The sequence below is a fragment of the Microcebus murinus genome, chromosome 7 (genome assembly GCF_040939455.1).
Source record: "Microcebus murinus isolate Inina chromosome 7, M.murinus_Inina_mat1.0, whole genome shotgun sequence".
Taxonomy (NCBI): Eukaryota; Metazoa; Chordata; class Mammalia; order Primates; family Cheirogaleidae; genus Microcebus; species Microcebus murinus.
The window spans coordinates 90,049,763-90,067,021 of NC_134110.1; the positions used below are offsets into that span (position 1 = coordinate 90,049,763).

Below are 17,259 nucleotides of genomic sequence, written 5' to 3' on the forward strand. Positions count from 1 at the left end.
TGGATGCTCAAGTCCCTGATGTAAAATGGCGTAGTATTTGCATATTACCTATGCATGTCATGCTGCATACTTTAAATCATCTCTAGATTACTTATACTTAATACAATGTAAATACTAAATAAACAGTTGTTATACTGTATTTTTTGTATTTTTTATTGTTGTATGTTTTTTCATTTATTTATTTTTAACATCTTTGATCCAAGGTTGATTGAATCTATGAATGCAGAACCCACAGATATGGAGGGTCAACTGCATTTTAAACTTAATAACAACCCTATGAAGTATGTCACTTTGTTATGCCTATTCTACAAGAAACTAATTTATAAGTGATGGATCAATCACCATTTGAACAGTGATCTGGGTAAGTCCAGAGCCCCTATTATTAACCACTGTTAAGTATAATCTCTTACAGGAGCTAAAAATAGGTAATGAGTCACCGGAGCCAACCTGATACTTCTATACATAACAATGCTTGTCAATGACATTTTATCAATTTGTGACCATGTTGTAACATACATTTTAAAGGAAGTATTCCGTTTTTACATATGATTACCCCAACATTTGGATAAAGGTTCTATTAAATGCCAAATCCAAAGACGCATTCCCCTCTAATCATAAAGAAAAACATCAAAATTGAAACCTGAGTAGTAAAATTTAATGATACCTTTTTAAAATGCCTTTTTAAGCTCAGAATGTTAATCCATAGCGACCTCAGTTGAAATGGGAAAGTGCCTCTTGCTTTTTTACCTATAAAGATAAGTCTGCAAGTCTATCTCATACTGTCCAGTAGAAGAGGGCAAGATCTGGTGGGCCTTAGAAAGGCGTAAGGGCAAATGCTAACCAGGGTGGTACAGAATTAACCAACAGACATATGGCCTTCAACGCAATTGCTTTGAAGAAACCTTCTCCAGAAACCTTCTCCAGGTAACCCACGCTTTATATTTTAATGATTAGAAAGTGCACAAGAAGAGATTTCCATTGAATACATACAGCATCCTTTTCATTAAGGATTTGGAAAATCTGTCATTTAAAGAGAGCTATGTGCCTGACAGCTTCTTCTACTTCTGTACATACTTACACAATCAACCATAATGACTCATAATCACCACCCACTACCTAATTTTGTGTTTCACAACTTGTTTTCCACTTTTCCCTCCTTTTAAAACTAAACCATATACATCAACAGTACACGGTATTGCTCTGTGATCCTCAGGGGATGCTTTTCAGTACCCTCAGTGGACGCCTGAAACCACAGATAGTACTAAGCCCTGTATACACTATGTTTTTTTCCTATACAATACCTACCTATGATAAAGTTTAATTTATAAACAGTAAGGCACAGTAAGAGACTAGTAACAATAACTAATCATAAAATAATTATAATAATGCACTGTAATAAAAGTTATATGAATGTGGTCTCTCTCAAAATATCTTACTGTACTATACTCACCTACTTTCAGACGGTGTTTGTCTGCTGGTAACTGAAACCATAGAAGGCAAAACCGCACATAAGAGGGGCCTACTGGCCGGGCTTGGTGGCTCACACCTGTAATCCTAGCACTCTGGGAGGCTGAGGTAGGCAGATCGTTTGAGCTCAGGAGTTCAAGACCAGCCTGAACAAGAATAAGACCCCATCTCTAACAAAAATAGAAAAAAAATAATTAACTAGGCTTAGTGGCACACACCTGTAGTTCTAGCTATTTGGGAGGTTGAGGCAGGAAGATCCCTTGAGCCCAGGAGTTGGAGGTTGCAGTGAGCTATGATGATACCACTGTACTTTAGTCCAGGCAACAGAGTGAGACTCTGTCTCAAAAAAAAAAAAAAAATGAAGGAATACTGTATATGGAATTATGATAAATGAACTTTAATAGCAAGAGTTTAAAATTCTTTTTAAAAAACCCACGGTACATTTGGATGGTTTGCCTCCTACTTTTCCCAGGAAACCTCAAATGAATATGTAAAGTGTATTCTTTTAATAGAGGTAGAAAAAAATTTTTTTGGTTCTTACAGTTTTTAAACAAGGTATACTGCATGACTAAGATTCCATATAGCATTATTTGAAACCAAGCATTGGCTTCCTTTAAAAACAAAGACGGCCAACCATGATGTTCCACTCTCTGACAATCATACCACAGATCATTTCAAAATGGTAAAAATGTTCCTAAAATTGTATTGCTGTTAATTTTTTACTAGAAATCACACAGATCCAGAAAATAAATATAACAAAAAGCAGCTATAGTTTCTCCAACAGCTTTGCACGATCTGAGCCACATTTCCAAACTGCTTTTCACTGTGATTCTTGCAGCAAATTCCACCAGTACATTTTAGAACTTTTGCAAATTAAATTAGAAGTACTTGTTCACCTCAATTCATCTCTGGTGAATGGCTGTGTGGAACTCTAAATTTAAGTACAACTGCATTACTGTTCTCTGATTTGTCTAGAATAATTCTTGAATTCATGGCAATGCCAAGCTAAATGACACTGCAAAGAAACCCTTTGTTTTCAAATAAATCAGTGGTTGGCTTTAGATAATACTATAAAGAATCTTATTCATTCAGTGTACCCTAGTTAAAATTGGAAAAGTTAGGAACAACAACAAAAATTTCTACTTCTATTGAAAGAATAATCTTTATTTAAAGTTTTTTCTGTATGCATTTAACAGAATCATAGAATTTTAGAGGTGAAAGGAACTTTGAGTAATTTACAATCGAAGAGAATAAAGTCACTTGTTAAGGGCTACTTCAGTTAGTGGCAGATCTAATGACAGAACCCAGGCCTTCTAAATTCCCTGGCCAATGCTACTAAATATTATAGAACATTATGAACAGGTTAAAATCAGCCAATGTTTTCCAAGTGCCCACTTTGTACCCTTCACCATCCCAAGCAGTTTTAAATATCCATCATCTCTTTCCTAAATCATTTCATAAAATTAGAAAAGACTTATTAAAATAATCACGTTAATTCCTTTGGAGTTCAGTGTTGCCAGCAGGGACTATTGCCCCATGATCAAAATAGAAAGAAATAATTCAATTACTACAATAACTACTCTATTGAAGAAGATGTGTTCCAACAATACACTTCACTCTCAAGAATTTCCCTCCCAGAGGTAGAAATATATTTAGAAGGCCTAGGAATGCATTTCCAGGTACTGGCCTCTTTGTAAGATCTATAAAGATTTCTGTAGCTTCCTCCTCTTTCATCCACTTCCATGTTTTTTTCCACTATTACTTTCTTACTTGATTCTTCTGTAGCTGCTACTTGTTACCCAACCTATACTTTATCCTGAATTGCTACCCACTCCAATAGTCTAGAAATTATGCAACCTTTCCATGTGCCATACATGCCCTGTAGGATTTGTCCTCTACATTCTGACCCATACCCTTTTATCATCAGGGGCCAAACATCCTTCCAAAATGGTCATTATTATACGACAGAATTCATTACATTAGAGATCACTTTAACTACAAATATAGATTTAAAAAGTACTAAAATGTGGATATTTGTTTTTTTATAATTTCAAAACAATAGTTTTATTTTTTTTAATACAGAATAAATTTTATATGCACTGCAAGGCAAAGTCAACTTATATTATTTTCACAAACACATAGTTCATGTCACTAAAATGTCTAAGTATTTTTAGTTGAGGAAAAGAATTTACTGGTATTCATATGTTGGTATATTTTAAATTGCCTTAACTAATTGGACCTCGCATGGCCAACTACCACTGTAAATTTCCATGTATCTATTTCACAGAATTCTTATAGGTGCAAAGCAAATAATGTCACAATGAAAAACAAGAAAGAAAATTTAACCACTTACCAATTCTAGTTAGCATAAAGATGCAGTGCTGTTATACTTTTTGGAAATTGTCACCCCAACTTAACTTTTAATTCTTAACAAATAAGTTGATCAAAATATAAATGTTCATTTATTTGAGATGGGTATCGATACTGTTTGGAAAAAAAAAATGCCAGGGCCATTTACAAGTAAATCCTATTATTTAGACACAAAAGAATCATGGACCTTAGAAATTAGCAATGAAGTTACATTTAAATTTTAGTATCTAAAAGTAAAGTCAATAATCTTGAAATTTAATTTTTTAAATAGTCCACTAAAACAATGTAAGTTGCATTTGAGTCTTTTAACTTGATAATAAATGTTCACATTTATACTAGTATGAAACAGTAAAATAGTGCTTTAAAAAGTATTTAGGGGCCAACTAGGCAGAAGATCAACAAGGAAAAATAAATGAACAACACCATAAACCCATAAACTAACCCTAATAGACATCTACAGGACATTCCACCCCAAAGCAGCAGAAAAAAAAATAATAATATATATATATATATATATATATATTCTTAAGTGTACATAAAACATTCTCCAAGATGGTCCATATATAAGGCTGAGGAAGCCTCATTAAATTAAAAAGGACAAAAATCATATAAAGTATGTTCTCAGACAACAATGTAATTAAATGAGAAAGCAATAACAAAGGAAATTTGATAAATTCACAAATATGTGGAAATAAAACAAGACATTTAAATAACTAATGGGTTAAAGAAGAAATCACAAGGGAAATTAGAAAATACTTTTGCATAAATAAAAATGAAAACACAACATATCAAAACTTCTGGAATGTAGCTCATGTAGTATTTAGAGAGAAATTTATAGCTGTAAATGCCTATACAGTATTTATAAAGAAGATCTCAAATCAATAACCTAACTTTCCACCTTAAGAAACTAAAAAAGAAGAGCAAGCTAAACCCAAAACACATAGAAGGAAGTAACAATGATTAGAGGATAAATCAATGAAATAGAGAAGAAAAACACAACAGAAAAAAAAAATCAATAAAACTAAGAATTGGTTCTTTGAAAGAAATAAACCTTTAGCTAAACTAATCAAGAAGAAAACAAAAATACATATTATTAATACTAAAATCAGGAATGAAAAAAGGGAACATCACTATCAACCTCACGGAAGTAAAAATGATCTTAAGAGAATACAATGAATAACTACATTCCAACAAAGTAGATAAGCTGAATGAAATGAACAAATTCATAGGAAGAAACAAGCTATCAAAAATAACTCAAGGAGAAATAGAAAATCTGAATAGATATATAACAAGGAAAGAGATAGAATCAGTAATCAAAAAAAATTCCCATAAAGAAAAGCCTATATGGCTTCATTGGTGAATACTATAAAATGTTTAAAAAAGAATACCAACTCATCACAAAATCTTCCCAAAAAAATGAACAGTAAGGAATGCTTTCCATTTGTAAATCATATATCTAATAAGGGATATGAATCCAGAATATATAAAGAACTCTTACAATTCAACAGTAAAAGGACAACCCCATTAAAAAATGAGCAAAGAATCTGAACAAACATTTCTCCAAAGAAGATACACACATGGCCAATAAGCACATGAAAAGATGTTCAACATCAGTAGTCATTGGGAAAATGCAAATCAAAACCACAACGAGATATCACTTCAGATCCACTAAAATGGCTAAACTTTAAAAACAGACAAGTTTTGGTGAGGACAACCTTGAAATCTCATACATTACTACCGTAGTAGGCTTGTAAAATAAGGAAGACACTGGAAAACAATTTAGTAATTCCTCAAAAAGTAAATTTTTTTACTTTAGATTTACCATATGATTTACCATATGACCCAGCAATTCTGCTCTCAGGTATATACAGATATATACACACACACATATATATACACATACATATAGCTTACATTGTGTGTGTGTGTGTATATATATATACATATATACATACATATATATACATACATATATATATACACACACACATATATCCTACATTTTCCATGAAAATATAAATATATGTCTGCACAAAAACTTATATACAAATATTCATAGCAGCATTATTTACAACAGCCAAAAAGTGGAAAACAACCCAAATGTGCATCAATGGATGAATGAATAGGAAAAATACGGTATATGCATATAACAGAATATTTTTGACTAATAAAAAGAAATGAAATACCACATGCTACAACATGGATAAACCTTAAAAACATTACGCTAAGTGAGATAAAACAGTCACAAAAGACCACATATCGTAAGATCCGCTGTTTTTTTTAATGAAATGTCCAGAATAAGCAAATCTATAGCGAGTGAAAGTAGATCTGTCATTGCCAAGCCCTAGGTAAAGGGAGGGATGGGACTGACTGACAATGGGTCCAGAATTCCTTTTTGGAGTGATAAAAGTTCTGGAATTAGATAGCAATGATGTCTGCACAACTCTGTGAATAAACCATTGAATTGTGGTTTAATAGGGAAAATTTCATGGCATATGAATTATATCTCAATATATGGCATATGAATTATATCTCAATAAAACTATTTTTCAGTGTTAAGTGCAAGAGAGTCTAGTGATGCCGTAGGTTTAGTCTGTCTTCTCCATTCACTATTGGTAATGTTTTACTTCTTTTTAAACCTTCCCAATCATTTGAATTTTCTCAGCATCTTTCTCACCATTTGTCTTAGTCAGTTTGTGCTGGTGTAACAGAATACTTGAGACTGGGTAACTTATAAAGAACACAAATTTATTTCTCTCAGTTCTGAAGAGGGCTTTCTTGCTTCATCCCCACATGACAGAAAGCAGAAAGGACCAAAAGGGACGAACTCTGTGTCCCCATACAGAAGAGCAAAATAGAGCAAATCCATTCCCACAAGCCCTTTTCATAGTGGCATTCATCCATTAATGAGGGCAGAGCCCTCATGACCTAAACACCACTCAAAAGGTCCCACCTCCCAACACTGTTGAATTGGGGATTAAATTGCCAACATACGAATTTAGGAGAACATATTCAGACCATACTACCATCTTTGCCCAGGAACATAAATACATTTTATAAGATAACAGAATTATAGGCTATTGTAGTATGTAATAATTCAGATCTAACATGTTCTATCATCTTTACCTGGCTAATAGGAGCTCATCCCAGTATCTACAAAGACACACTACATATCTGCATCAGCTAACGTTCAACAAAAATCAGCAAAGTGATTATTCTGTTTCCAATGATTAATATATGTGGTTTACGTTATCACTGTTAAGGGTTTTAGAATATCACTAATAGTATTTGTTATTGTTGGCAAAGTTCATTGGACATTGGTTGCTAATAGCAGGACTTTGACAGTTCTGCAGATAAGACATTCAAATTCTGTAGGTTCAGAATTTAACATAATTGACTTTCGAACGTAGAATTTTAAGTCCTCTTAGGCACAAAATACACAGTTAAAACATTTTCAGTCAGCTTCGTTCTTGAAATCTGGCACCAGTTTTGAGATTAAAACATTAACACGATTCCACAATAATAAAGTAAAAATGAAAAGCAAGTTTTCAAACTCATTTAAGCACTGCCTCATGAGCAGATGGTAATCTGAGTTATTTGTAAATCAATCCTGCCTGCTCTCTCTGATGAGGGGCTTTGAGAAGAGTCAGCTTTTACCCGCTTATCAATAACACAAGCCCCGTGTTGGCCACACACAGCAACCTTCGAACCTCACCAAGCCCAATTTGCACATCTGTAAAATAAAACTACCTACCTACCCCACAGAGTTATTATGAGTATTTAATAAAATAATGTATGTAAAGCACCTAACAAATAGTAGGAACTCAGTAAGTATTCGTTCCTTTCTCTTTGCTCTCTGCAAGGTAAAATACAAGTCACAAATGACAAAAGCTACAAAAATCCTGATTAAAAAAATATTTGGCTTAGTGTATACAACTTGAAAAGTGCAGAATTATCTAAATACTAAAAGTAAACCAACCTTTATTTTCTAAAAGCATCAAATTTATATAATCTTAAGCAGATAAGCAATAACCATGACTATAAGACATAAGATACCATGGGGGAAAAAATTAACTAACTTCGAACTAATTATGTTAGTATTATCTAATAGTTTTATTAGGAAACTGAGTATCCAGCTGGCAAGATATTGTAGGTAATTTCAATTAAATGGTTCTTCCAATAAGCCAACAATAACTTAAGGTTTGGCTGTATTTGCAGTATTAGAATTTCCTAATGAAAGGCTTCATAATGAATCTTAGTCACAGCATTTGAGAGTGCTGAAGGGGAACAAAGCCATGGCAAGGTGCCTAAAAATTACTACTAGTCCTTTGAGACTAAACTACACATGCATTCTTTAAAAAAAAAATTTTAAACTTCACTAAGGACTTACATGGAAAAAGAACACCAGATAGATAGATAGGGTAGATAGATAGATCTACTTTTACTTTTATAAAGCCAGGAAACCCAGGGGCATGATTTTTTAAATTATTTTAACAATGGGTTACATATTCACATGGTTCAAAAAAGCAAAGAAATATTAAAAGGAACAGAGTGAAAGTCTGCTTCCCACCCATCTCTATCTACCCAGTTCTCGTCCTCCAACCCCAAATAGATAAACACTATTAACTTCTTATGTATCCTTCTAAAGTCTCTTTAGGCATCACAAGCAAACCAAAACATATTCTCATTTTTTCCTTGTCTTTTCGCACACAAGTAGCATTTTATCATAATGTTCTGCATCTCACAGACAAATTTTAAATCTTAAAACATAGCAATAAATACGTTCAATGGGACAGGGACTTTTATTCATACTTGAGTGGACTTTTAAAAGGAGTAACAGAAATAAATGATGTTAATGTTAGTGGGAGTCAGAAATAATAAAAATCTGAAGTGAGAGAGAATTCAAGGGATAAATTTGTAGTCTTACAAATCTTAAAAACTCTTCTCTGCTAAAACCTTGGAGTGTCTTACCTTTCATTAATAAAAAAAATCCCTTATGGACAAAAAATAAATAAACCAAATATTGGTGAGAAGAGAGAGAGTGGAACAAAAAGATCAATTAGAAAAAAAAGAAAGGTTCTCATGTCAAAATGGACTAAACTGGCAACTCTGCACGACTACATACACTTAGAATTACAAAAAATCATGACTATTTTTTAAAAAACTATAGCAAAGTCATCCTTCTGAATATTTATTAATGATGGCCCCAGTTCAAATAAGCAAATAATATAATACTTTCATATTTAAGCCATCATCAATTTTAGCACCATGTTGTTGGGAGGCTGAATCAAAACATCTTTTTAAAACATTTTTCATTAATGTTTGTGAAAAAGGAGGCCACTAATCTTAGTGCAGCTTAAAAAGCTATTGTCTTGGTGCGAAGCTCCTTATAATATCTGGCCCAAGCACTTTAACAGGTGAGCTGAAGTTGGTATGCAGTGAGCTACCTGGGCCTGATCCCCCACCTGCAACTCTTGTGTCTCCAGCAGCACCTAGCATTTGCTTCCTCTCCAACTCCCAGGGATCCAATCCAAGCTCTCATCTGTGTATACCTCTACTGATTAAAATCTGGTAGGAAAATCTGACATACTACTCCCCAAAGAGTGCTAACCTTTGGTCCAAGATAGCCTCTTAGTCTTCAACTTACTTGAAAACAAAATGGTTGTTTTTAAGCCAGATAGTAAGATCTTTGGATGTATTTTCTTAAGGGAACAGCTGTCACATCCGAGAGTTAGCTTTCAAGACCAAAACACTCTATTCAACCCATAACATGGCTGACATCTTCAACAGTGGGAAAAAGAAAAATAGCACAAAACAGTGATGTTGCAATGACATGAACAAAAACATTTATAAATAGTTTTAAATTTTATAGTTCATGCCAATGCTTAAACAAAAAAAAAAAAACAACAGCTTATTTAGAGAAGAGGAGGTGAGTGGAGACTTCTATGGATATTTTGAAAGGAATTACTAGGTATTCTCAAAGGCTGTGAAGGTTGAAACCACTAGTTCTTAAAAATGTTTACCTTTCCTCCCAAACTAAAAACTTTCCTTTTCCTTATTAAAAGCCTACTCTTAAACGTATCATCATGATTAGTATCTTTTTTGCTCATGACCAAAATGAAGAAAGTGGGATAGAGAAAAGACAGAAAATTTTCTTGATGCAAGAGTTGAAAGAAGAGGAAAAACGGGCTTAAAAAGGAGACACTGTATATGAAACTACAAGGATTCTACAAAGAAAGTAAAAATAAAAATAAAATTAAAAAAAAAAAAAAGGAGACACTGTAATCCCAGCTACCATGGAGGCTGAGGAGAGAGGACTGCTTGAGGCCAGGAGTTCAGGATCAGCCTGGGCAACATAGCAAAACTCACTCACAAAAGACTAAATTCTTGGAAAAGAGGGGAAGCAAAATAAAGGGTACAGGAGGCAAGTATAAGCTATATAGCTTGTGCACTCAACACCTTGAGAGAAGAAAGGGGGTGGAGAGATGTGATGGTTTCTGAAAAAACCAGTGGTGTTAGTATGTAAAGAGGGAATTGTGCACATGAAATTATACTAAGTCAAATGTTACTAACTCTACATCCTATAATATAATAGGATCACAGGAAACTTCAATGTTACCTATTCCTACCATTGGTGGCAGCATTGTTAAATCAATTATACTTCAAACAATGTACTTACCATTAGAATATTTCGAGACATCCCAAGTTCAGCCGTTCTAATTTCTAACTGAACTTTGGTTCAAATCCATTATTTCTGCTTCTCCTTGAGGGATTACAATCAATCAATTTCTCTTCTTAAATATCTTATGTTTAAGATCTACTTAAAACATAAATATTGACTGACTCCCATTAAAAGTATATGAGCTTTATGTTGATTTGGATGGACTTGTCAGTCCATGCACACATTCTCACCTCATCCCCTTTATGAGCGAGCAGTAGTATAAATTTCCAAGGGTGTTAGCCAGGTTTGGGATATGGCAGGTGGCCAGGAAACACAGTAAAATAACCGGTTCAAAGGTGCATGGAATCTATGACGTTGGTTGGCTACATAAGCATGATTCTCTAACCAACAAAGCAAGTCTGTATGAGACAAATTTTTTAAATGGCATTGAAAATACGTATATGCACACACAAAAGTCTAGAAAGATATACTCTAAAATTCTAATTAGCAGTTATTAATGAGTGATAGGTTTACTGGTGATTCTTACTTTCTCTTTTTCTTCTTAATTTTCTCTAAAAATGTAACCATACCAGACCACTCTGGCTCAACTTTCATGTTACAAAGTTGTGAGTTGTTTTTCAGTTGCCATGGACCCCCAGGTTAAAGGTCACATAACCTGAGCATGCCCACATAAACCAAGTGAGCAACCCTGGGAAGATCCTAAGTGCTCTGACCAGGGAGCAGGGACTGAATTAAGCAGCAGACACAAGATGGCAGAATCCAGGACCCAGTCAGATTGAGTCCTAGCATCACCCCATGACAGGATCCAGTCAGATCATGCCTCCCAGCATCAACTCATTGCAAGATCCAATCAGTTCATGCCTCATTACCATATGCTTATAAAACCCTACCCAGACCCCAGCTCAGGGACATAGATTCCGGTGTTTCTTCATGCCACCTTGCCAGTCAAATTTTAATAAAGCTTTTCTTTTCTCAAAGGCCAGTACCACAATATTGGCTTCTCTGCACATCAGGCTTGAGCAAGCCCACTGATTGCTTGGTAACATTATTACTTTGTGATTTAAATACATTTTAAAAGACACAAAATGAGGCCGGGCGCTGTGGCTCAGGCCTGTAATCCTAGCTCTTGGGAGGCCGAGGCCGGCGGATTGCTCAAGGTCAGGAGTTCAAAACCAGCCTGAGCAAGAGCAAGACCCCGTCTCTACTATAAATAGAAAGAAATTAATTGGCCAATTGATATATATATAAAAAAAAATTAGCCGGGCATGGTGGCGCATGCCTGTAGTCCCAGCTACTCGGGAGGCTGAGGCAGAAGGATTGCTAGAGCCCAGGAGTTTGAGGTTGCTGTGAGCTAGGCTGACGCCACGGCACTCACTCTAGCCTGGGCAACAAAGGGAGACTCTGTCTCAAAAAAAAAAAAAAAAAGACACAAAATGGCAAACATATAAGTAATAGAAATAATAGAAAATGTTAGGCAGGCACAGTAGCATGCACCTATAGTCCCAGGTACTTGGAAGCCTGATATAAGGAAGATCACTGAGCCCAGGAGTTTGAGGTTGCAGTGAGCTCTGATGAAGCCACTGTATTCTAGCATGGGCAACAGAGTGAGATCATGCCTCAAAAAAAAAGAAATAATAGAAAATGGATACTTGGCTATAAAGTGGAATACTATACAGCTGTCAAAACTAATGATGTAGATCTATAGATGTCTATGATATAGCATTAAATAAAAAAAAAGAAAGTGTGATGGCGTATGCCTGTTATCTCAGCACTTTGGGATGCCAAGACAGGGGGATCACTTGAGGCCAGAACTTTGACACTAGCCTGGGCCACATAGGGAAACACTGTCTACAAAAAAAAAAAGAAAATTAGCTGGGCATAATGGTGGTGCACACTGATAGTCCCAGCTACTCTGGATGCTGAGACAGGAAGATCACTTGAGCTAAGGATTTTGAGGTTACAGTGAGCTATGATTTTGCCACTGCACTGCACTCCAGCCTAGGCAACAGAGCAAGACTTTGTCTCTAAAAAAAAAGAAAAAGAAAAAAGACAGAGAGAGACAAAACTAAAATAAAAATTGGGAAAAAAAGATAAAAAGATGCATGTGTTTTCTTGGGAAGCTATGATTCCAAAATTCCCTTTGAGCTGGTCATATAAAATATGCAAATACATTAGATTAGATAGTATATGCTGATCCTATATGTATATTTTTCTGCAAGTATGCATGCTGAGTTGGAAATTAGATCATTTTAAGTTAACTTTTATTGATTTTTAAACTAAAAATAGGGAAGCAAATAACTATAGTAATAAAGTTTCTTCTCATTTTCAAACTTATGAAGTGCCATTATACTTCAGCAATCTGTAGACTAGCTAATCCATCAGTGAGTCCCATTGTTGTGTATGAACATATTATATATGAAATCCACTTGAACTGTAGAAGAAAAACGTTTAGTATTGACTAGCTTAGCAAATACATCAGGAACCTGAACTAAAACAATTAGCCTGTATCATGCTCATGTGTTATTTCTTCAAAATCATAGAACAGTGAAAAGAATAACATTATCTCAACACGACAGGCATTCTCAAAAAAGAGTAAGCCTTTAAAAAGGTACAAAATTCAGGCCGTTACTCAACCAAAAGCTTGTCAAATCACCCTTATTCTCAAGTTAAAAGCCACTAAACCGGCTCTCCGCATTTTAATTATCCTCAAACCCACTTACGTCCTGAAGAAAGAACTATCTATATGAACCCTTCTGCATTTGGTGGTACAAAGGCACTCTGCCCCTCAATATCATACCATGCCAAGAGATAGTCCTAGTCCTTCTTAGACTTTGATCCCATGTAGGTCTTTCCTACATGTACCGCCCTGTGAGGGGAAGCAGAGCTGCACTACGCAGGAATCCTCCCCTGTGAGTTCTCACCAACATCTCTTGTCTCACCCACACATCTCCTATTTTCCATTTTATAAACAATTCCCCTATATCTTCACCTTTCTTTCACTTACCTCCAACCACACCCAAGGAAAAGAGATTTTGGTTTTAAATAAAAAAAGAATAGTGGCTACAAGGGGATGAACCTAGGCAGGTTTTCAGGACCAGTGGGAAACAGAAGAGGACCTGAGAGATTGGACAAGGGCGAGGATACTGCACACTTTCCCTTTGAAAACCCTCTGGCTCAGCTCCAGACAGGCAATACAGTTTTACTGGGTGATGCTTTGAATTGGCCTTCAACATTTTATTTCTGTATTGTCTTCCTCGCCAATGACAACTCAAAGCCAGTATTGAGTTAAAACTACTTTGACATGAACTACAAGATGTGGAATTGGCACCTCTTTAATTTACCACTTTTCTCCATGAAACAGGGTGGAAAAGTAAAATGAGAGCAAAGGCTCCATCATAAGGAATGGAATAGGTAAAGGAAAACAGAGACATTGAGTCTCTTAAAATAATGTGGGAGCTGTTTCTGTCAGGAATAACATGTTACGTAATCTGAGTTTCATGAATCAGCAGTTTAGTCAGTAATTTACATGAATTTAAAAAGAAAGAGAGAAAACATGAGGATTGGAAAAGGTAAAGTGATTTCTGAAACAAGGCAGGTTTCAAAAGTATTTTATTCCACTCCCACACAGACGAACGTTGACAGGCAGATGACTCAGTCTGGCTTCATTATGGGTTTCTTACCACCTAAGATCTTTCATGGGAAAGGCCATCCCATCTCTCATTTCTCCCTGATAGCCCTTCTCAATTCCTCCCACCAGGTAATGGCCATATTTTCCTTTCTAATTGAAGGTTATCCATCTGGAAATCACATACTTTAGGATACAGAGGGTTATGCTTAAAGAATAAAAATAGTTGAGGATTTTTTTTTAAGTCCCTTTATGCTAAAGTAATTGCAACATTCAAAAAACAAAACACATAGTAACATCAGATTCTTAAAAAAAAATGTATACTGGTACTAGCTATGATCCTTGTGTTTGAACTTGATCATAAATCTAAGTAGCTTAGATAGGGAAGAAAGCTGCCAACATAAACACAAACATCATTGTTTCTAACCTAAACTCTCAAAATCAAAATCAAGGTAAGATATTTGAGAGGGGAGAAAAATAACCTATTTTCTTTTTCAAAAACTAGAGATGACAAATCCTAAGAAATAAATCCAAAAGGCATGCCCGTCCTTTTTGTAGAAAATGTGTTTTATCAGATATTGTTTGAAATAAGAGAAGCATTGGATTAGGCCTGGAAATCTCTTAGGCATAAATCGATTACTATGGTATTTTGAGAGACATGTTTTGAAAGAGCAAGATATCTGAAGTCATTTGGAGTTATTCATTCCTCAAATGTCTGTTACAAGGATGCACGTGCCAGGCACGACCCCACTCATACTCTCTATTCAAGCCCTGCCTCTCATCTGCTTTGCAATCGTGGCTAAAGCACTTTAATATTTCTATGCTTCAGTTTCTTCATATGTAAAGATGGGATTAAAAAAGGGTTGAGATCAACCTCAGAAGGTCTCTCTGAAGAACAAATGAATATGTTTGGAAGCAACTTGTAAATCATGAAAATGTCTGTTGTGCCACAAATTACATCAGAGGAACATGTGCATTCCTGCTTCAAGAGACACCCATATCCTATTAAATAAGACTTGTCAGCTCATTTAATCATCTGCCTGGAAATTTAAATATATGAGAGAGAGAAAAAGGATGGAGAGAGGGAAAAAAGGACAGAGGGAGGGAGAAAGCTACTATGATGTGCAGATTTTGACATTACATCCATCATCATCACAACAAAATCATGTCTACCTTATTCACCATGTCAGGTCTCTACCATTCTGGGCATCCAGCCAAGATGCTCATTTGTAGAGGGTACTTTATTCTTAAAAAATATTCTCTCTATGTATCTGCAGATCACAAAATGGACACCTACAAGGCTGACCTACCAATTCAGTGTTACCAAGAGCAAACTGCAGTACATTTACAAAACATTTTTTTATGTTGATATGTACAAATAAAAATGTTCTATTTCATAGTACAACTCAAGTTCAATCTGACGCTCAAATCTAAGCTATGTCATATGAATAATGTGGAACAGATTAGGAATGAAGCTACTTTTAAAAACAAAATTAGGCATGATGCAGTGGCAGCTGAAGAAAGGGGGAAGTTCTGGTCTTTCCAGAGTTATCTGATGGGCACAATGGCGGATGAGAGAGACCATCTTACAGAAGCTGCTAGAGATCTGATAGAGACCTACTCAGCACTGTTGGAATTCCCTGAGCTCCAGACTCCCTTCCCTCAGGGAAATGCAGGGATGACAGCCTGTCTCACTGGAGTAGTAGCCAAGGGGGCCAGAAGGCACACCCAGTCCTAAAATATGCCTGAAACTTCCTCTAATGTTTCTAGCTCTTGCAATGACATTCCAGGAACTAAAGTATGCACAGCCTCTTCGTTGCTAGAACCGCTATAGTTTAACATTTTGAGTTAAGAATTTGAGTTAATATTTATAAAGCACTTAGAAAGACTCCAGCACATAGTAAGAGCTAGCTAAGTGCTTAGTAAACAAATAAAACACTTCCCAGATTGGTTGAGTGAAATCTCAACCTAGTGAGAAGGGAGGGAATCAAAATACACGACATTTTATTTTTCACCTTGATCAAGATGTAAAAATTGTAGTGCTCTTGCATCTCTAATACACCCTGTATAAACTTGTGCTGGTTTGAAATTCTACTCATGGTTCAGAAGTCACTGTAAAAATTCAGTGAAAGACTTTTAAGTTTCAAAAGACTAATCCTTTATCTTTTCTATCTTTCTGACTCACCATGCCTAAAAATGACAAAATCTAGAAATCTCAAAGTTAGAGGGTGCATACCCATGCTAAAACTGTGAGAATTAACAGACACAGATTCACGTGAAGAGACGGAAAAGATTCAAATCGGAGAACTTAAAAAAAGTAGCAACGCATTAAAGTCTCACACTCTAGGTCCGCTGACAACAGGTTAAAGATTCCTGTCCGCCCCACCCCTACCACCGTCCGCATCCTCGCCCTTGCAGGTGACCCGCACCCACTTTTTAACCTCAGGTGGGGTCTCGCACCCTTGGCGTTCCCTTCTTTGGGCTCGGGGGCTGCGCACGGGTTCACAGTGTCCCTGTACAGACACCACACGGGTGTTTCGGAATCTCAAAGCAGACCCGAATTCACCCCGAAGGAACAAAGAACACAAACTCTCCAAGAGTCGGGGGCTGGGAACAGGTATTGCTTTCTCCCGGCCGATCAACTCCGAGATTTCCGGGGGACCCGGGAAAGCCGCGTTAGCGCGCCGAGGAGAGGCAGCGGCCGAGGCCCGGGCCGCGCTCGCCCCGCCCCGTCCCCTCCCGCCCCCTCCCGCCGCGGGGCTCCGACTGCGGCCCGGGCGCGCGCCGACCCTCCCGCCTGCCCCGCACCTACCGGCTCCGCGGCGCTGCCTCCCCGCTGGGTGGGCGGGCGCGGGGCCCAACGCCCTCGCGCTTCCTCCTTCCCGGCAGGGCCGCCGGGCGCCGGCGTTTCCTCCCTGACGCGTCACGGCCGCAGGCGGCTCCTCCCGCGGAGCGCGCCAGGCCGAGGCCGGCCGCGCGGCCCACAGCGCGCCGGGGAAGGCGCCAGCTCCGGCCGAGGGGCGCGAGCGCCCGAAACTGCGGGGCTGGGGGCAGCGGGCGCCGCCGGGGGGCTGCAGGCGCGCACCGCCGCTCCGGCCTGGAAACCAGCCCTCCT

The 17,259-nt window shown here is 37.0% G+C and overlaps 1 protein-coding gene across 4 annotated transcripts in view; it reads right to left on the reverse strand.

The window, feature by feature from the left end:
* Positions 1 to 17,235, reverse strand: part of SGK3 (serum/glucocorticoid regulated kinase family member 3) — a 127,343-nt gene extending 110,108 nt beyond the window's left edge. For all 4 annotated transcript variants that reach the window (XM_076005258.1, XM_076005257.1, XM_076005252.1 and 1 more), the window contains exon 1: positions 16,957 to 17,235. The gene's annotated coding sequence lies outside the window, so the exon portion shown is untranslated. The remainder of the gene's footprint in view (positions 1 to 16,956) is intronic.
* Between the last annotated feature and the right edge of the window lie 24 nt (positions 17,236 to 17,259).